The following is a 22,904-nucleotide window of genomic DNA, read 5'->3' on the forward strand; positions in this document are numbered from 1 at the left end:
ACCTAAAACCCGTGCATTGTTGGTTCTGGTACCTGACATTATAATTCCTTTTGCTACTTATAATATTATAATCTTACTCAATGTAGCAGCTTTGTGAAGTTTCTTAGCCTCTCTCCCTCACAAATAGGTTCTTAGGTGTTCAGGAATTCCTCTAAGATACTGTTCAAGGACCACCAGCTCCTCAAGTTCGTCCACAGTTTTAACTTTAGCAGCCTCCAAACATCGTTTGAAATATCTTCTCACTTTGTAGGCATAATCCAAGAAAGTTGTCTTGGCATCCTTTCTCAAAGATCTGAATCTTTCATTGTAATATTCAGGGGTCATCTGGTAAACTTGTAGCACATTGTGTTTGAGTACCTTGTAATCTTTACACTGATCAGCTGATAAGGCTGAATAGGCACTTCTCCCTTTATCTATGAGAACACTCTGTAATAACACTGACCGTTTATCTCCTGGCCATCCCATACCTAAAGCCACTTTTTCACTGCACTCTTTCCACATCAAATACAGGGTCTGAATTACCTTGGGTATGATTGGACGGTGTTACAGGTAATTTGGAGCGAGCTTTTATTAACTCCATCTCCCTTTCATAATCTTCCTTCTTCCTAGCTCTCTCTCTTTCCTCTCTTGCCTCTCTTGCTCTTTCTCTTTCTTCTTCTTCTTCTCCTCTTTCCTCTTCTATTTTTTCTTTCTCTTTTCCCTCTGTCTTCTATTTCTTTATCTGCCTGTCTTCTTTCTCTTTCTGCTGGCATTCTCAGTTTAACTGAACTATTTCTGTGCATCTAAGCTCTACCTCTGCATCATTTTTCTCTTTCCTTTTCACCTCAGACTCAATGTTAGCTTTCAAGTCCTCTTGCCTATTTATAAATCCTGCCTCGGCTGCATTCAATAATTCTTGTACCTCTCCTTACTCTTCATCTATTTTACCAGAGCCCATCAATGCTTGGATTGCAATACATCTGATTTGTGCCTTAATCACACCACTAGACACATTACCCCTGCAGGCCACCGCTAAAGCCTCCACTGAGCTTTAGTCAGGTTGGATTCAGATAGCTCTTGGATGGATGGAGCTGCTAAAAACTCCTGAACATTGAGCAGAGCCATTTTCTCTAAGTTACTCTATTTAACAATTCACAATACAATGCAAAAACAACAATGTTGTCACTCTCCTATCAAAAAATCCCTAACACCACCAGTAAAAATCATAAACCAGAGTTATATTTTGTTTTGCTCCTGGGTCTGGGCACCAAATTCTTATTGCCACGAAGTGCTCCAGGTACCTGGTTATTACACAACTAATCATAGAATCCAAAAGCTTACCTCACTTCAGTCAGATACCTGAACTCTCATAACAATAAAATTACAACTGAGTATTCTGAAGGCAACTGTGATCCTTTAAAAAACTTACTTATCATGTGAGAAATCAGACTAAGTTTATCAAAACTAGTGTGAGGCACCAACATTTAAACAAGAAATATTCCAAAGTAAAAGGGCATCACTCCATCAAACAACTTTAAATATCTCCCCAGGCTAGAGTCACATCAGCAAAACTGAAGGAACAAAATAATGTTTATCACAATGCCTTATGCACACAATTAATCCTGTCACTGGTGGTTATTAAATGAAACACTATTGTAAAAACTTTAAATACAAAAATTTATTCTTAAATTCAAAATTTTATAATCAGAGTTCACAATCTCACTTCTAAAAAAAATTACTGTTACTTGAAAACAACACAAAATTGAATCAGTTTTTGAAGTAAATCACAAATATTAATTTATCAATAAATTGAATTAATCAAGCAAAATTTAAACTATTAAGAAATGCACAAGATTGAAAAAGAAAATCTAAGTAAATGAAAATTAAATCAAGTATGCAATGTTAAATTATTAAGAAACACTTAAGATTCTAAGTAAATAAATGTTAAATCACCACTATAAAAGTGAAAAACTAAGAGACTGCAAATACAAGAACATACAAAAACACACAAAGCTGAAATGTGTAAACATTAAAATTAAACAGATTTACCAATAACAGCTTCACTAAGGCAAAAATCCCATACTATACCGTATTACACCATGGTAATAATAAGTAAAATTCACTTTACCTTACACAAGCTTTCACAATGTGCAGATGTTGTTCAAACAGCACACAATAGGCACCGTTACCAAACACTGTTATAAAACTAATGCTAGATCTCAAAAACTAAGTTAAATATTAATGACCACACAAAGATTTTATGTTAATAACTTCTCTCTTTTGAAGAGAGAGAGAGAGAGAGAGAGGGGGCGGGGGGGATGACCACACAAAAGGTCTCTGGAATCAGAATGAGTAAGTTTTTTGGATTCCAGACAGAAGCAACACGATTAGATAACTTCATTATCAGAGCAAAAGTTTTGGACGAGATCTCAATGCGATTGGTACAATACTTGATCAGAGTTTAAATGATGTAATAGCCATGTGCTTTTTGTGCAATAACCCCCTTGATCTTAAAACTTAGCAATACATGTAATACTGTGAAATCGTTCATCTTCTTCTCGTACGAGACAAAAATCTTACATGACTCGACTGTTATCTCTTGCTTGTCGATGCATGAATCTAACAGGAATCCAAGCGCCCATCTCAACTCAAAACAAAGAGATCTTGATGACAGCTAGAACATCTGGTCTAATTCAAACTCTCTCGCCTGTTACGTTATTATCAAGAAACATATTAGTTCTACATTATGCTGTTGAGTTATCTAAATCATTAACATTTGTGAGATCTGACATTACAAAGACATTCTTATATAATTACCACTAATATACTGAATATACTAAACAACATCTCTTGTATAAAGAAAAAATCATATTCTATACATTTTATAAGGCAATATCATGAAAATATTATTTGCAAGACTCATTGAGCAAGACCCCACGCTGGCACTAAGCAGCCTAATCTCAACAATGAATCAAACAAACTAACGGTTTTAGTGTCATTAGTTGGAGCGGCCTCAGAATTGAAAGAGCACCTAACGCCTCCCAAAAAGCGAAGCAACTCGGGAGGTGGAGATAAAAAAGTGATTATGTAAGTCAATACCTGATAGAGAATGTGATTAATTATAATGAATCAGAATAACTATTTAGTATTTAAATAGCCTGCTTTTTCAGTTTTCTGTAAAAGAAATCTATTGAGATGGCTTTCTCTGTCCATCCACAATTTTTCGGTCCACCCTCAGATCTTAAAAACTACTGAGGCTAGAAGGCTGCAAATTGGTATGTTGATCAGCCACCCTCCAATTATCAAACATACTGAATTGCAGTCCTCTAGCCTCAGTAGTTTTTATTTTATTTAAGGTTAAAATTAGCCATGATTGGGCGTCTAGTAACTCTATAGGACAGGTCACCACCGGGCTGTGGCTGAAAGTTTCGTGGGCCGCGGCTCATACAGCATTGTACGCTGTACAGAAAACTCGATTGCGCCAAAGAAAATTCGGCGCATTTTTCGCTTGTTTATGTAATGTTTTAGAATATAGTATCTTAATGTACAGTACTTATTGTATAAAACTCATGTCTTCATTAAGACACATTAAGTGAAGTCTATGAGGAGCAGAAACAGTTAGTAAGAATAGAAAGAAAAGCAAATAAAAAATGCCTCCCGTATGACTATATTATGTAATGATTTCCTTCCTAAGTGGTAAGAAATTACAAGGGTAATTTACTTTATGGTTTTATTGACATTAAAGGTTGGCGGAACTACAGTACCGCATGCATGGCACTTACCCTTCTTCCCTTGCAGCATGTTAATTCCCTGAAAATAGGATTTTTAATGTTTTCCATCATATCCTGAAGGGATTCAAAAACTAGTGGCTATACTATATCATTCTCACAGGAGAATTCAGGACAGTGATGCCCAGCAAATGACGACTTATGAACATTACCAATATTTGCAACTGAGAAAGCAAAGAGAAAGTAAGCAATCAAAATGGGACGTTAACTGAAATGAAGATAAGGTAATGCAGCGGTCAATCAGTAGCTACTAAAACGCTGCTCGCCGTTTTATATTGTTGCATAACATATTTGTAGATTTGTACAAATAATGTTGAAACTGAACCAATAGGTCCTATTGAGCCGAGATTGAATATATGAACAAGAAAGTCTTTATTAAGAATTATTCTTGCCACCGATATCAGGATGCAGCTAAGCTGCGCTATTGATTAGACCAGGCCTGCCTGTGAAATACTGAGGGTTTTAATAGGATGTCTTCTTATCTTTCTTCTGAACAGCTCTTCCGGCAACGTATAAGATTTGAATGCCCTCACATGGTAGTTTCCATTGCTTTTAGTTTTTTTCTATTGATCTGATATCATCTGGTGTCTGTTTTTAGAATGACCTTCGTATATAAGCAGTAAAAGATGTGTCCCGTTTCTTAAAACTTTTGGCACGAAGCATCTCCGATAAATATTAACTCCACGAAGAAATGTCTTCTCCTTGTGTGTTTTGTCTTCCCCTTGTCTGTTTTGTCTTTTCCATGTCTGTTTTGTCTTCTCCTTGTCTGTTTTGTCTTCTCCTTGTCTGTTTTGTCTTTTCCATGTCTGTTTTGTCTTCTCCTTGTCTGTTTTGTCTTCTCCTTGTCTGTTTTGTCTTTTCCATGTCTGTTTTGTCTTCTCCTTGTCTGTTTTGTCTTCTCCTTGTCTGTTTTGTCTTTTCCATGTCTGTTTTGTCTTCTCCTTGTCTGTTTTGTCTTCCCCATGTCTGTTTTGTCTTCTCCTTGTCTGTTTTGTAGGCTCAGCATTTCTGCGGAAAAAGGTTTTGAAAGTCAGCTGTCTGTGAGCCAAACTGTCAATCCTAGGCCACTTAGCAGCCACTATTCTTTGTGTCCTTCAGTTATCGTTTCAAACAATGTTACAATACCTCATCCCGAGACATCATTTGACACTATTATTCATAAATGCGTCTTTTAATTTCGACCTTACTTCTTGATGACACCACTACGACTTGTGTCAAAGTCAGATTAAATATCCAGTCGCATATTTATGTACGAAATCATTCAGGGGGTCTTACTAGAGCGTTTGAACTTGTGACAAAGTAATAAGTGTTAATGGGCGTGTAAGACTTCCAGAACAAATACAGGTATAGCCTACATAATTCGTCATTACTCCAAAATTTATCTCTGCCATTTGTAAAGATCAGGGCACAAGTTTTACAAAATGAGCATTTTTACAATCTCTCTTGAGGTTTATAATCTTCATTTTGCCCGTCAGCCTGTTTACTTTTAGTGCAGTTTCACCTTCTGTTTTCCGAGGCATCGTTTTAAAAGATGACCCTATTAAAAGAGCCAAGAGATCCACGATGTGCATGTAATGTTATAATTAAACAACTCCTCAGACTAGAGCCGCAGGATAAGCCAAAAATGCCTCTCCATTATATACCTGATCCGCAAATAGGACATTATAAGGCGTATCAGTAATCAGGGACACTTTCGGACCCCCTTCAAGCATGGAGAAGGTCACACAAAGTAATAAAAACAATACATTAACTCTGAATGACCTCAAAAAATACTCGGCATAGAGGCTACTTCACAGGAAAGCGCCGACGCTCGACCACCATTGATGCCTTAAGGACTTACGTGCAAGAGCTTGTCAATGGAAAATCACCTTTGCATGAATGTCTCGTAAGGCTGAATACGCGAGTTAATCGTGAGTATTTGCGATGGAGAATAACAAGCACAGGGGGGAGCAGGGCATGAAAGGTTGGCTCATTAGGCACCCTGGTGGGAAGTATATCAGCACAAAAGGGCATAATCTTTGTTTACATTACAAACGCAGGGGGTGATGCTCCTAAGGTGGCCGCCATGGCTACCCAACCACCATCACCGTCTACCGACGCTCTTCCAATTCCCTAATACAAGTACTGGAGAGAGAGAGAGGGAGAGAGAGAGAGAGAGAGAGAGAGAGAGAGAGAGAGAGAGAGAGAGAGAGAGCATTCATCTTATCTACACGTGAACTCTTCCCAAAAACCTTATTTATTCGATTTTACACAGAGGAATAACCTGCAAGAATGGCAGCAAAGCGCAAAGCCCGGTGCGGTACGGGAATATAATATATACTTTTCAGGTACGGAAAATAAATAAATAAGGCACACCGTAATGTACTTTGAAATTATACTTTTGGCAGATAAGCCAAATTTTAACCACACTTTTAGGTATTCCTGTTAATGAAATGTTCATTGGATAGTAGGAAAAAATCATTTTAGTTCATTATCTCATCATAATCTCCTACAATATTCTGTGGTGGGTTTTGACGGGCAAGCGGCCCAGCGTGTTTCGTTTATTTCGATCTGTGGGGCGCTGGTTCTGCTGATTCTCTCTCTCTCTCTCTCTCTCTCTCTCTCTCTCTCTCTCTCTCTCTCTCTCTCTCTCTCTCTCTCTCTCTCATATTTTACCCAGGTAAGCAGTTCTAGTTTTGTAACAAAATTAAAGAAAGCGCAGAAAACAAAACGTATTTTCGGGTTATTTTTTAGTGCAAGAATATGAGGATCCCGAATGATTAGTGAAAATTTAAAAGAAGGAATGTTTACAATCTATGAGAAAACTGATTTGCATACGTGAAGAGTGTGCTATGCTATAAACGGCCTATATTGACGACTTCAACATATTAAAATCTTTATGTTGAAGTTTCATCGATTATGATTGTACTTGCTATATCTTACAAAGAAATAATTTTAGAAGATATCTTCCTTCACAAGAACTAAATAATGTACGGAATACGTCACTGAAATCTGACGGCACTGTTCAGTACCTAAAAAAAAAAAAAAAAAAAAAAAACAGAAGGCACGGTGCAAAATGATGGGTACAAATACAGAAAATAAAACCGCACTGTACAGCACTTCCAATCTAGATAAGATGTAATTTATTCAGTCTGAACAACATACGAAAACAGGTGTCATGGAGGCTTGCAGGAACTCTTATCGGTTACAAAGATCATTAAATGTAATTTCCAAACAACTCCAGCAGGCCTATGGCCATGTTACTCCTGTCATGCTACCATAAACTAGACACCTTCCATTTGACAAAATGATTTATATGAAGAGTTTTTTACCCGTGGAAAATCGGGAAAATAAAGAGATGCCATGGTTTCCCCAACGGCATTAAGGCGAGGATAGTCACAACACAACGAAAAGAATGGTTCGGGGCATCATGCAGCGGGAGGGTTTGTTCCCAAAGTAGGCTAATTCTGGCAGTTACTCAATCAGAATATAAATTAATGAAGAAAATATCATTTACAAATATTAGGTGGTCTTTCTCCATTCTGTTCTCCAAAATTAAACAGACAAGATAAATAAAGCAGCGTTCTTTTGTCTATCGTCTCAAGGACTTCACGCAAAGCATTCTGTGAATAATAAGTGTAGTTAATCATAAAAAATATGAACTACGAAATAAATTTCTGTCATGATAATCGAAGGGTTTGTGTAATATAATCCTGCGATGCACAAATAGGTTAGGTTGTCAAGTTAATTCTTAAACATTTTAAATCAAGGAAGGGCCAACCTGCAACAATTATTCGCTTCATATACCTACACAGAAGAGTCATCAGCAACTCGCCAACTCCAAAACACTCACGTACCTCCCGATACAAAAGCCCTTCCACTATGACACCTCCTCCACCTGGTCTAGCCAGAACGTTCTTGGTCGCCCTTTCTTCCTCCATTCCGTTTACGTGACCAGACCACTCTGAAACACTCGCCCCTTCTCTTCCTAATTTGTGACAGGGATCGTGCTGAATCCTTGCTTCCAGCATTCTGCAATTCACCGCTCCCATCTTAACATCCGTTACACTTAATTCGGAATGTCTGTCTGTATGAATCAACTACTCTCGCTCTTATGCAATCCATAGTACTGTGCACAGTTCCATCTTAGTTTCATTTACCATCGTGACCTGGCTTTTACTAACAATGACTCTGAGACTCTTCCAGGTTTCTGTAGCTTCTCTTGAGTTCTTCATTGGAAGGGTGGGTAGAGCTTTCGGCTAACACGCTGTTGGCCCAGCGTTCGACTCTCCGACCGGCCAATGAAGAATTAGAGGAAATTATTTCTGGTGATAGAAATTCATTTCTCGTCATAATGTGGTTCGGATTCCACAATAAGCTGTAGGTCCCGTTGCTAGGTAACCAGTTGGTTCTTAGCCACGTAAAATAAATCTAATCCTTCGGGCCGGCCCTCGGAGAGCTGTTAACCAGCTCAGTGGTCTGGTTAAACTAAGATATACTTGTAGCTTCTCTTTATCATTACCAATTGAAGCCGAAAGCACTGGCAACTCCACTCTCCTTGTTAAGCTTTCCTTATCCTACAAACTGGCACCCACACATCCTGTCTCTTCCCCTATTCATTTCATGACTTCACCTACACAATACTGAAAAGCAACGGAGACAAAACACACCCTTGGCTTAGATACACTTTGGCCCGAAGTGATTAATTTCTTCTCTCAGAAAATTCCTGCTTTCCTCATTACGTTTCATTCTCTCCGTCCCATGAAATTTTCCTCTTGCGGGCACTTTTTACGTTGCCTCTTCATAAGGAACTGAAATGCAGTTTCTTGCATTATCATATATCAAACTTATATCGGCGATATCCATCACAGGAAAAAAAAATTTCTGTTAAAATTATGAGAGGAAATTTGCAATTTCATTAAGCTTAGTGTGTTGTGTGTGTGTGTATGAGAGAGAGAGAGAGAGTATGTGATATCAAGTTTACCTAAATACTTTGTATATATACTGTATATATATGTATGTATGTATGTATATATATATATATATATATATATATATATATATATATATATATATATATACTGTATATGTATATATATATATATATATATATATATATATATATATATATATATATATATATATATATATATATATATATATATATATATGTGTTTACTGTATATACACATACGCACGAACACTTGAAAATATTTTCTTTGAAAATAAGGTAACGAGGCTATTAATATCTTTGGAATTCAATGAACGAAGAGAGAAGAGGTGCAGTCAGTCTTGGCCGACCATCCGTTCCCTGCCACCGAAAGCAAGGCAAGAATTTTAAAACAAAGTGTCTGTAGCAACTAATCGCCTCCTCTCCCTCCCTTCAAAACATAATCACAATAAAGGATTATTAACATCTACCCGTGATGGTATTTTGCCAACAACATAACAGATGAAGATGGATAGACTGCGCCTGCAAGACGGCCCTTAAATGAGATCGTTATTAAGCCGAAGATAATTTACGAGAATATGCTGCCGCGGTTTCTGCTGTGGCAAGAAAACCAACGAGAGAGAGAGAGAGAGAGAGAGAGAGAGAGAGAGAGAGAGAGAGAGAGAGAGATTGGTTTATTGTTGATCGATGCTCAGGGTTCACGGGGGACTCGCCATGATTCAGTAGTTACGCTTCGATTATGAATGACTAATCATACTTTATCAGGGGTTAGACAATCAGTTCAAAAGAAAGGAAAAACCAAATGAGCGTTATGACCTGTTATTTAAGACTGGCAGAAACTAACTGATGAATGCTAAGACTGACTAATCAGAATTACTTTCTGTGTGACTGTATTTAAAGATGCACTTTGCGAACACAGCACAAAGCCAAAAGTCAGCAATGCTGAAGTACTTGGCACACTAACTCTTGCATTCGCGAAGGCAATGACAACATTAGAAGTAATAAAAGCAATCTGGTTAGTCACCAGCAATGAACACAGACATTCTTGTAATCTTATATTCTTATAACCGTTATATATTTACGTACGCTTCATGTAAATTGAATGTTAATGGACACAGCAAAATCGCAAAGATTAGAATTACCCGGGCGAACCTTTAATCAATGAATCTTTGGTCGTTCTCATGTTAGGAAATCGACATTTTCCCCTGAACGAATTAGGCATTCATTGAACTAAACATGAAAACGAAGTTTTTTTCGTATTATTAACAAGAATGGTTAAAATATATGTTAAAATGTAATGCATTCAAGTGCAAATGATAAGCAAAAGATCATAGAAACGTTTGGGTTTATCATTTATTCTGAGAACCTGAAATTCAGTGCAATAAAAAACAAATTACAAATGCCTACGTATCGAGATAGTTAACGCTCACGCCTCTTGCAATCTTCACATATAATTCTCATTCTGAAACGCTCTTAACCTTATATATATATATATATATATATATATATATATATATATATATATATATATATATATATATATATATATATATATATATATATATATATATATATATATATATATATTCTAAATTTGGCACATTTACTCCAGGATTGTCGTAGAAAACTTAAATACATTTGATTCCATCCAATCACTTGCATGAATGTGATCCCATCTAGCCTCTTATATGCATGTGATTCCATCCAGTCACTTACAAGAATGTGATCCTATGCAATCTGTTACATGAAAGTGACCCCGTGCAAGTAATTGCAGGAATGTAATCCATTCGCTTACATGAATATGATCCCATCCAGTCCCATACTTTGCATGAGCTCTCATTAAATCACAAGTATATGATCCCATCCAGCCACGTGAATTAATGTGATCCTATCAAGTCACATGAATGTGATCCCTCCAGTTACTTGCATGAATGTGATTCCATCCAATCACATGCATCCAGTCATTTATGTGAATGTGACCTCATCCAGTCCCTTACATGAATGTGATTCCATCCAATTACTTTACATGAATGTGATCCCATCTGTTCCCTGATACATATGTGATCCCATCCAAACACATATGTGAATATGACCCCAACCACTCCATTACATGTATGTGACTCCATCCAGTCACTAACCTGAACGAGGTCCCATAAAGTCATTTATGCTACCTCATCCAGTCATGTGATCCAATCCAATCACTTACATGAAAGGGATCCCATGTAGTCCCCTACATGTATCTGATCCTAAGCAATCGCTCACATGAGCATGATCCCATCCAGTCCCTTACATGTATGTGAGACCGCCCAGTCACTTACATGAATGTGATCCCATCCAATCCCTTACATGCATGTGATTCCATCCAGTCACTTACATGAATGTGATCCAATCCAGTCCCTTACGTGTATGTGATCCTCTCGAAGTATTTCATGAATGGGATCACATTCAGTCCATTAAATGCCTGTGATCCCATCCAAACACTTACAAGAATATAATCGCTACGAATCACGCAAGTCCATCCTGACCCTTATAATAATGTGATCCTTTCCAATTACTTACATGAATGTGATTCCATCCAGAGTCATACATAAATGTGATCCCATCCAATCCCATGCATATGACCATATCCAATCCTTAAATGAAAGTGATCCCATCCAGTACCTTACATATATGTAAACCCATCCAATCACTGCCATGGACGTGATCCCATCCAGTCTCTTATATGTAAGTGATCCCATCCAGTCACTTACATGAACGTGATCTCATCCAGTTCCCCACATGTAGGTGATCCCATCCAGTCACTTGCATGAATGTGATCCCATCAAGTTCCTTAGTTGCATGTGATCCCATCTAGTCACCTACTTGAACCTCATCCCATCCAGGATGTGATCCTACCCAACCAACTGAGTCACTTACATGAATGTGATCCCATCAAGTTACTTTCATGAATGTGATACCATCCAGTCACTTATGCGAATGTAATCCCATCCAATCACATTTATGTAATCCCATCAAGTCACTTACATGACTGTAATCTATCCAGTCACTTACATAAATGTAATCCCATCCAAGCACATGCATGTAATCCCATCCAGTCAAATACATGAATTGGAGACCAACCTGAACCTTGTTTGAATGTGATACCATCCAATTACTTACATGTGATGTTAGCCTATCCAGTCTCATATAGAAATGTGATCCCATCCAGTCACTTATATGCAAGTGATCCCATCCTATCACTTAAGCAAATGCGAACCCTTCCAATCACTTGTATGAATGTGATCCCATACTGTCCATTATATGTATACGATCCCATCCAATCTCTTACATGAATATGATCCCATCCAGTCCCTGAAATGTATATGATCCAATCCAGTCACTTATGTGAATGTGATTCAATCCGATCCCTTAAATGAATGTGATCCCATTCAATCACTTACATGAACGTGATCCCACCCAGTGTCTTTTATGCAGTTGATCCCAACCAGTCACTTATATGAATGTGATCCTATCCAGTCATTTACATGGCTGTAATCTATCCCAGTCAATTACACGAAAGTGATCCATCCCTTCCCATACACTGAATGTGACCCAATCCAGTCAAAGGCTTGTGATCCCATCTAGCTAAATAAATAAATGTAATCCTATCCAGTCCTTACATGAATGTAATCCAGTTCAGTCAACATGCACGTGATCTCTTCCACCCCCGTACGTGAATGTCGTTCTTTCCTATCCCATTCAATCACATTCAATCGCTTCCATTAACATGTTCCATTCAGTCACTTTAATGAATGTTTCCATTCAATTACTTCCATACATGTGATCCCAACCAATCACCTACATGAATATGATACCGTGCAGTCCTGTACGTGAATTTGATACTACTAAATATCTTACATGAATGTGATCTCATCCAATAACTTTCATAGATGTGATCAGTTCCAGTCACTTTCATAAGTGTGATCCCATTCAATCACTTTTATTAATGTGATCCCCTCCTAATCTATATATATAAATATGGCTGTATGTATGTGTGTATGTTCCAGCATAACTCTGAAACGCATTGAGCAATTTCAAGCAAACTTGGTATACGTATGACTTACTATCTGGAAAAGAATATTTTGGGGGTAAGACATCACTGGCACCAAGGGGGGTGGGTGTGGGAAGGGGGTGACATGTAAAAATAACCGAAAATGACAGATATTAGTGTCTAATCCATAGTTTTCGAAGTTGCTGAGGTGAATAGTGACACTCCCGATGCCCTTTAAGTCCAAGTTCAGCCCCAAAACGAAGCTAGGCTGGTGGTGAGAAGGGGTAAAAAATAAAATGTAAAAAATGACAGATATTAGTGTCTAATCCATAGTTTTCGAGTTCGCTGAGATGAATCGTGACACTCCCGATGCCCTTTAAGTCCAATTTCAGCCCTGATAGGAAGGGGGCGTGAAAAGGGGTGAAAAATACAGTGTCAAAAATGACAGATATTAGTGTCTAATCCACAGTTTTCGAAATTGCTGAGATAAATAGTAACACTCCCTATGCCCTTTAAGTCAAAGTTCAGCCACGATAGGAAGTGGGTGTGAGAAGGGGTGAAAAATAAAATGTAAAATATGACAGATATTAGTGTCTAATCTATAGTTTTCGATGTCACTGAGATGAATAGTGACACTCCCGATGCAATTCAAATCCAAGTTCAGCCCTGATAGGAAGGGGGGTGAGAAGGGGTGAGAAATAAAATGTCAAAAATGCTGGGCAATGTAATTGAAGCAACTATCTTAACAGGAAAGGAGAGAGGGAGAGAAAGTGAGAGAGAGAGAGTAGAGGGGGGTGTTAGGGAGGAGAAAGAGGGAAAAAGTGTGTGTGGGTATGTGTGTGTGTGTGTGTGTGAGAGAGAGAGAGAGATAGAGAGAGAGAGAGAGAGAGAGAGAGAGAGAGTAGGGGGTATTAGGAAGGAGAGAGAGAGAGAGAGAGAGAGAGAGAGAGAGAGAGAGAGAGAGAGAGAGAGAGAGAGCTTATCGGTTGTCATTCAGTTTTCCCGGGCAGCGCTGGGTTGGTTAGCTAGTAACTTTCATAAAGATGATCCCATCCAATCACTTACATGAATGTGATCCCATTCAATAACATTCATGAATGTGATCTCATGCAATCACTTTCATGATTGTGATGCCATCCAATCACTTATATGAATATGAACCCATTCAATAACATACCCTATCCAATCCTAATGGATCACTTATATGAATTTGATCCCATCCAATTAATCTCCGACATGAATGTAACCCCATTGCAGTCACCTACATCAATGTGATATAATACAATGCCTTACATGAATGTGATCCTACCCATTGCCTTACGTGGATGTGATCCCATCTAATCAGTTATATGAGTATGATCCCATTAAGTCCCTTATATGAAAATGATCTCATAAAATCTCTTACATGAATGTGACCCCATCTAGTTCCTTTCATGACTGTGATCACATCTAGTCCCTTAAATGAATGCGATCCCACTCAGTCCCTTACAGGAATGGGATCCTACCCAGTCCTTTACATGAATGTGATCCCATTCAGTCCCTTAAATGAATGTGATCCCAACTAGTTCCTTTCATGAATGTGATCCCATCTAGTCCCTTAAATGAATGTGATCCCAACTAGTCCCTTTCATGAATGTGATCCCATCTAGTCCCTTAAATGAATGTGATCCCATTCAGTCCCTTACAGGAATGGGATCCTACCCAGTCCTTTACATGAATGTGATCCCATTCAGTCCCTTAAATTAATGTGATCCCATTCAGTCCCTTACAGGAATGGGATCCTACCCAGTCCTTTACATGAATGTGATCCCACCCATTCACTCACACAAATATGATCCCATCCAGTTACTTATATGTATATTACCCTATCCAACAAGTTACATGACAGTGATCCCATCCAATTACTTTCATAAAGGTGATGGCATTCAGTTAATACATGAATATTAACCCATCTGATCACTTATTTGAATGTGATCCCATCTATCACTTTACAGGAATGTAATCCCATCCAGTCCAGTATATGAATGTGATCCCAACCAGTCCATTATATGAATGTGATTCCATCCAGTCCCTTAATGAATGCGATGTAATCTAATTCCTTAGATGAATGTGATCTCATCCAATTACTTACATAAATGCGAACCCTTCCAATCCTTTACATGAATGTGATGCCATCCAGTCACTCACATGAGTGATATCATTTAGTCCAACCAGGAATGTGATTCCATCCAGTCACTCTCGTAAATGTGACCCGATCCAATCGCTTACATAAGTCTCATACATGAGAGATCCCATCCAATCCCTTATATGAATATGATTCTACCATGCTGCTGACATGAATGTGATCCCATGTAATCACTTACATAAATGGAATCCCATCCAGTTCATTACATGAACATGATCACATCGAGTCCCTTATTTGAATGGGAACCCATCCAGTCACTTTTATGAATGTGATTCCATCCACTCATTTTCATGAATGTGATAACATCAAATCCCTCTCATAAATGTGATCCTATACAATCATTTTTATGAATGTGACCTCATCTAATTACTGTTTTTAATTTAATCCTATCTAATTCCTTACATGAATCTGATCCCATCCAGTCCCTTATATGTTATCCCATCCAGATCACTTACATGAATGTGGTCCCATTCATTTAGTTACACGAATTTTCATTTGACAAAATGCAACCACTCTTATGAATGTGATAACACCCAGTCACTTTCGTGAGTATGATCCCATCCAATTACTGTCATGACTGTGAACCCATCCAGTCCCTGACATGAATGTGGTCACATTCAATCCCTGACATGAATTTGATCTTATCGAACCCCTAATATGGATGTGATCCCATCCAGTCCCTGATATGAATGTAATCCCATCCAGTCCCTGATATGAATACGATAACATCCAGTCCCTGACCTGACGTTATCCAATCTCTAAAATAAATGTGAAGTCATCCTGTCCCTAACATGAATATGGCCCCACGCAGTCTCGTATATGGATTTGATCTCATCCAGTCCTTAACATGAATGTGATCCTCTTCCAAAGAATCTGTTGAAGGTCTAACCTAAAAGCGGTCCTGATTATGAATAACAACACAGAGTTGTAGAAAGTAAAGGAAGCGCTGATGACTTTTATAAGCTATTATACTGACTTGATCAAAATTCCTTAATAACATGTACATAGAGTACATAGAGCCTCGATGGCCAAGTCGGTTAGAGCAGCAGCCTCGGACTTCTTAGAGGTCTGTGGTGCAGGTTCAAATCCGCAGCCGACCGGTCAGAGAGGCAGACACTTTGCTATCTGTGTAGACACCCCGGGATTATGTATGTAATCAATGGATAGGTTTGCGTAAAAGCAAATGGGTGTTACAGACTAATACATACACAAACAAAGCCACTCCAACATCTTCTAAAAACATAACAGACACCTCACACGTCTCGACTGTCTACCTAACCGCGCAATGACCCCTCGCTGCTGGGAGAAAGGGCGCTGGTGACTGGTACAATACATGAACATACGTTACCGGGGTCTAAGCGATGACAGGCAGGGCAGCCGATCGAGACTACAAAGTCTACCCCAAAGCCAAATCAAAGTCCTTCAAAAGAAGGCATCGTGCCTACCCCATACAAATGGGAAAAAAGCACGTTAAAAGAAGAATGTATGTACAGTACATACCATCCTTTGCATCGTTATAATTCGGGACACCAGCACTGCTGGGACTGCCTCGTCATCCTGTGCGTTTGGTTATAGTGAAAGTAGTGCCATTTGCAATACTGAAAGTAAGCCATAATGTTCCGAATCACCTAAATTACAAATTGCAATCCACAGACGAATTTCGCAGAACGCTCGAAATGCCATAAATAACGAGATACTACTTATGGTTGTAGATCATCGCATTGCACTATGAAGGCCCTGCTTTAACATCTGAACATCTGTATTCATTGTTATCATTATTACTGCTACTTCTGCCTTTAAATCACTAATGTTGTTACTTCTTTTCTTTTCATTCTTACCATTATTCTTAAGAAACCCTGTGACTGTTAAGTTGAATAGGTTAATCCCATTTCTGAACTCTGACACGTACAGAATAGTTTCTTCCAAGAGAGTCACTCCGACATTAGCTCTGTGGGAATTAGCAATCTCTCTCTCTCTCTCTCTCTCTCTCTCTCTCTCTCTCTCTCTCTCTCTTATACACACAAGAATGCATAAGCACTACTGACCAAACTGGAAGACTTCCCTGTTGTTTCCTTGAACCTTCTAACTTGCGACCTCTTCGCAAGACCCATCTGTCTTATCCTTTGATGAAGTTCGACCCTTGTCTTTCTTTTATTTGGCCTGGACACCAAATTTAGAGATTTGACAACGGACGGTAGAACATCTTATTGCAATCTTACATACATTAATTTTATTTTTCATGTCAGATTGGCAGGTATTTTGTTTCTCTGTAATTAAGATTTCGTTCTGTAGTGTACATTAATATCAGATTTCAAGTAGATTATGCACCTTGATTAAATTACCTAAATAGGCTCATTACAAACGTGATGAAATTTTTGTACTTCTGAAGACAGGGGAAAGGATTTACAAAGGAACGCGACCAAAATCTATCTGAATCAAAACTGTGCCACTTTTACTCGTATGACTAGTATCAATCACGGCGTAAACTTTGGACCCGTCATATGATGTCTTGAGAAGTGCTTAATGAATCAATGATCAATGCTTGGAGTTGCCGTCATCAAGAAGACAAATTACACGAAAACATCTCATGGGTAATGAATTGGAATCTGTTAGACAAGATATTCAGGAAGCAGATATCAGCGATTAAAATTCCTTACCAGTACAGCTCAGACACAAGCTGAATCTGCAAATCCCACTCTGTTTCTAAAGTAACTCCAGTGCACTTTTCAGACTAATAGTGTCTCATGAATGGTAGAGGTTCTCCTAATTTGTTCGTCCATGCTCATCACTGCACCATTCCTTCAGAGTTATTACGAAGGATGTGGTGTGATTGCTGGTAGTCTTTTTTCATCTAATTTGTGAATTATGTATCTGGTAGTCGGTCACCAGTAACGCAAACCTTTATCTCGAGAGTAAAGGATGTCTCCGGGCGAGGGATGGCCGTGCGAGCCGACTCATCCAACTAGGGGACTGGGAACGCTGTAACTCAGTGAATGTCTCTGTTTGACCTGACATAATGTCAGCGTTTTCTTATTGTACCTGGGTTTCCTACTTTTTGTAGTAAATGGTCTCATTAGTAGCAACAGACAAGCAAAAATATTGGAATAGCCAAGCCTTCAGGTGCTCCAGGAGATATCAAAACTGAGGCTTAACGATTAAACGCGTCATCTCTTTCCTTTTACCGTTTTTCGTGTTCTGATGATGATGGTAAGACGAAACTTCGCATTGCCTTTTAATCCTGACGTTACACGCTCTGGGCCTTTAAAATCTGGAATGCTCGCTAGAAGCTTTATTATCTCATATAGATGCTAATCATCCGGAAAATGGATTTCCATTTAAATTTCTTGTTTTTTAAACATAAGAAAGAACGGAGAAAGAGAGAGAGAGAGAGAGAGAGAGAGAGAGAGAGAGAGAGAGAGAGAGAGAGAGAGAGAGAGAGATAAATGAGTTGGGAACATTTCCTCGTCGTTATTTCACCACTAGAATAGACATAAATAAGGAAAGAGAAGAAGGGAATGGTTAGAAGTAGTAATAAAAAAACTTTCGACTGTAACAATTGCTGCTGCCTGAGAATCGACATACCTGAATTTGAGCTCTCACCATTGTTAACTTTCGAGGCATATCAAACTAATACTTCAGTACGAAAAAAAAGCCTTTGTAATTTATGAATTAATAATAAAAAATTTATTTGGAGGGTTTTTTTTGGGGGGCAAATCCCCATCCCACAGTAGTGTTGTATAGCGACAGCCTCTGGCTGAGAGGCGAGTTGTTTTAGCTTTCGTATAAGCTCCTGCTATGGACTGACTGATACCGGGATTTATTTCCCTGGTCCACAGGCGTTAATTCAGTCAAAAGCATACAACAACTAAAACTTCTTGTAGTAATTTGATGGCCACAAGAACATGGCGAAAACACCCAGCCAGAATTATGCTAGAAAGTATCAGCCGTTGATATAGCTATCATAGTCACCGCAGCAGATGTTTTTAAAAGCTTTTCTCGAAATGACTAATGCGTCAGTTTGTGCTATTCCTGAGCAGTGGAACACCACGACAAATAAGAGCACTAACCCAAATTACAGCAAAAAAAAAAATAAGTTAGAACATTCGTCTGGAAAGAAGTTACAAACCAAGACAAATAGTAACGCTGGTTTAAAAAGATATAGACGGGAGATATTCAGTGTAATGCGCGTAATTCCTAAAAATTTGACAATGACTTAGCCAGATTACTTTCTTGTTTACACTAGTCATTATTCCCATTATTCATCCATGTAATTTTTGGTACATTACTCTGCTGGCCTTAGGGGATCTATTAGTTTATAAACTGTCTCACGATGATGATGGTCATTTAACATTTGCATGGCAAGATGCCACCCTTTGACGAAGTTGTTTATTTAAGGACGCATTCTCTGACCATGCTCCCTGACACTCCGAAAGAGATTTCTCCTCTCTTTTGTGAAGGGTTTGCCATCCAAGTGTTCTTTTTCTGGCGATACTGCTCACCCAAATACAGACAAAAACCTTCTTTCAAATGAATGGACAATATGAATTTAGGCTTGATTGTTTTCCCATTATTAGCATATTCAAAGCAAGATGGCTATACCCTTTTATGAAGGCAGCCGCAGGATTGCATTTTGCATTTGGTGGAAAAGATTTCTCACAGCGAGCCATATCGTCTTGGTTCCTATTTTATTCCCCATTCAACTTCTATTTACAAAATCTGCTTTTAGTCTCCAGGATTGAAATCCTAAAGTTTTAAATGCTAAATCATCTTTGATAAACTTAGGGCAATGGCAAACATTTTCCCTGCTTTGAGTAAGGTGCCCACTTTCCCATCAAGATTGCTTAGGCGTGTAGCCTTTTCGTTGCCTTTGTTGCTTGGTAATAACCTGCCTAGTGATAAGGTTGAGGCCAACCCAGTCGTTTACAAATTATTATACCTTGTTTCTGAGATGGATTCAGATGACAATGGCTTATTCGTAGCCTGTGTTGATAAAAAAAAAATTTAGAGCAAAACAATCAGATATCGAATCTATGTAATTTTTTTAAGTTGTCTGTCTATTGAAGATCAAGATTGTTGTCCTGGATAAATCCGCTACAGCAAACATTCTGAAACTCCAGTACTGCAATAATGTCAAGAGAACATAATAGAAATAACCCAATGAAATCATGGTAGCAAAATCTTACATACATGCATTTGCTGAATAACTAACATGTACATTGTTGGTGGTGAATTAAGTCAGCTCCATTTCTCAGAATTCTTTTGAGTTAAGTGTTCTTACAAGTTTGGTCTAGCAGCATGCAGCAGTTATCGACCTTCACTAGGCCATTTAACATAAAATCATGTTACAACATCTTAAACAATAACAGCATGATACAATACGCTTCACTAATGTAATGCCTATATTACATCAGGAACAAATATAAATGCATGTATATGTGTATATATATATATATATATATATATATATATATATATATATATATATATATATATATATATATATATATATATATATATATATATATATATATATATATATATATATATATATATATATATATATATATATATATATATATATAAATATATATATATATATATATATATATATATATATATAGTGGGCTCTTTTGTCTTCAGCTTTATCTCTTGAATAACCCACTTTAAGGTAACGTGGATCGTGAGTGGCGGTTGTGTTGTTGTGTTTTCACTTTTCTAAGGAGCTGTTTTCTTTTTCTTAAAAGGTCATAATTCCTTTTAGGGGCTTAATCCAGAATGCATGTCTTGGTTTTCTTAGTTTTGTTTGTCCCCTTCGATTATCATTTTCAACCTAAATTCTTAATGGGTACTGTCACCACTGAGTCTGACTGTCTGAGGGAGATGTCACTAAATTTTCTAAGGCCCAAAACTTGGACTTGTTACTGGGTCTGTTCTATAGCGACGCAAATAAACCTTCACACTTCTCACGCACTGTCTATCTTTCTCCCTTGGTATCTATTTTCTGCTACTCTCTGCTTTTGTCTTCCCCTGATATGGGAACTGTCTCTGTGTCCACTGTGACGTCATGGCTTGAGGGTTTGCTACGGCTACGTGCTTTTTACCCGTGTTCGTTTCACTACTTTTCATATGTTAACGGACTCTTTATTTATCGTTCGATTAGTCACTTATACCACATGCTGAGTCTCGACATATCAGTGCCCAACTGGCCAGCCATAATATGGTTTCCAGAGGGCAACAAGGCTCTTTCATTTGGTGACCTTTACCCTCCAATAATGGACTTGCTAAAAACAATGATTTAAAGGTTTGCCGCTCTAGCGACAAAACACCCGTTATGCTGTAGATTCGGCACCACGCCATGGTTACATACCCGCAGACTTAATAATGTTTTTGTCTCTGTTGCACACACACACACACACACACACACACACACACACACATATATATATATATATATATATATATATATATATATATATATATATATATATATATATATATATATATATATATATATATATATTTATATATATATATATATATATATGTATGTATTATAAAATCCACATCAGAAGGTGAGTGAAAACCGGGACTTTGAACGAGTACTTTCATAGTTTATTCTACATTATTATCAAGTTCACACTGAATACAAAAGATGTTACATCAAAACTGGTGAATTTGTCAGTGCTGGATGATTCAATGTGGGAAGGTCTATCACAGGAATCAACTGAGTTTTGTAAATGGAAATTTCTGTGATAGACTTTCCCATATTGAATTATCCAGTACTGACAAATTAGCCAGTTTTGATGTAACATCTTTATTTACTAGAGTTCCTATTGATGACTCACTGCAATATTTATCACAACATTTGGACTTGTATAATCTAGAATTACCTACCAATGTTATTATTAATTTGATATCCCTTTGTATAAACAATTGTAAATTCACTTTCAATGTAATTTTTATGAACAAATACCCTGTATTTGGTATGGCTATGGGGAACCGTCTTTCGCCACTTTTGTCTAGTATTTACATGAAATTCTTTGAGTCTAGACTTATTCCAAGAAATCTATTCTCTAAGGTGTTTTGGGTTAGATATGTAGATGATTGTTTTTGTATAGTAAAAGAAAATGTAAATATTCCTGATTTCTTGCAAACAATTAATAATCTTGTACCATCCATAAAATTCACAATAGAATATGAAGAAAATAATTGTATACCATTTTTGGATGTCTTAGTTATTAGAAATAACACCAATTTTTGTCATATCATAATTTGTCATATCATTTTTACTCTAGCCATCATAAACAAATTCAGGTGTCAACATTTTCCAGTATGTATCTTAGAGCTCTTAGAATCTGTACTCCTGAATTTTTGAAAGAGGAGTTTAAAATTATTGATAAAATAGGAGATTCATTATGTTATCCTCCAAATTTTTTAGAACTTTGTAAAATAAAGGAAAAAAGACATATTACAATCCAACCAGTGTTAACAACGAACTTAAGAATATTCTCTGTTTACCATTTCATCTTAATTTCATTCCTGCAGTGCCCACTTTAAAAACTATTGATATTAACTTAGTATTTAAATATAATAACATTTTGAGAAATAAACTAATTAAGAATAGCCCGCCCAATTCAAACAATATTGTATACAGTACTCCTTGCAAAGAATGTAATAAGATTTATATTGGTCAAACATCAAAAGGACTAAAAGTAAGAAGCTCCCAACACAAATATGCCATTTCAAGAGGCTTATCAAAGAATGACATTGTGGATCATTGGCTTAAGACAGGCCATGCAATTAATTGGGATAAGTCATCCATAATCTACAAGGTCAACAACCAGTGGAAAAGGAATTTGCTAGAGACTGTGTATATTAAAGCTACTTCCACCAGGAATGTTAATCTCCACCCTGGATTATCCCTTGATCCTTTGTCCTTGTCCTTTTTGGTTAAGGAACATGATGCCCAGATTAACAAACTGTAACCCCGCC

Source organism: Macrobrachium rosenbergii, chromosome 28 (assembly GCF_040412425.1).
Source record: "Macrobrachium rosenbergii isolate ZJJX-2024 chromosome 28, ASM4041242v1, whole genome shotgun sequence".
Taxonomy (NCBI): domain Eukaryota; kingdom Metazoa; phylum Arthropoda; class Malacostraca; order Decapoda; family Palaemonidae; genus Macrobrachium; species Macrobrachium rosenbergii.